General features: G+C 60.9%; 1 protein-coding gene across 1 annotated transcript in view; it reads left to right on the top strand.

Moving 5' to 3' along the window:
* The window catches only part of LGR6 (leucine-rich repeat containing G protein-coupled receptor 6), a 24,048-nt gene that overhangs the window by 14,517 nt on the left and 8,997 nt on the right, over positions 1-534 (top strand). The window lies entirely within an intron of this gene.

Here is a 534-nt window from a genome sequence, read left to right on the forward strand (position 1 = left end):
GCTGCGGTCTGGCTTCTCTTTGGAGGGGAGTGAGCTGCGGAGGAGGGGCCAGGTGCGGGCAGGCACATGCGTGGTCACGCAGCAGACTGTGCACATGCAGGGCACACGCCACGTCGTCGCTCCAGCCTCCCGGGTCTTCACCACACACACACACACACACACACACACACACAGGTGGGGACCCTTTGTCCTGCCCAAGGCCATTTAGATATTTATAACCTCATTCACGGGCCATAGAAAATGATCCACTGAAAAACAGCCTGCTAGCCCTAGCCGGTGTGGCTCAGTGGATAGAGCGTCGGCCTGTGGACGGAAGGGTCCCAGATTTGACTCTGGTCAAAGGCGCATGCCTGGGTGGCGGCCCGATCCCCAGTGTGGGGCGTGCAGGAGGCAGCCGATCCATGACGCTCTCTCATCACTGATGTTCCTGTCTCTCTCTCCCGGGCTCTGAGGCCCGGCTGATGGGAGTCTCCGGAGTTAAGATAATAATGCGGGCGGGCCGGTGTGGTCAGCTCTCCCGGCCTGTTGTCCGGG

The sequence above is a fragment of the Myotis brandtii genome, unplaced genomic scaffold (assembly GCF_000412655.1).
Source record: "Myotis brandtii unplaced genomic scaffold, ASM41265v1 scaffold975, whole genome shotgun sequence".
NCBI lineage: Eukaryota > Metazoa > Chordata > Mammalia > Chiroptera > Vespertilionidae > Myotis > Myotis brandtii.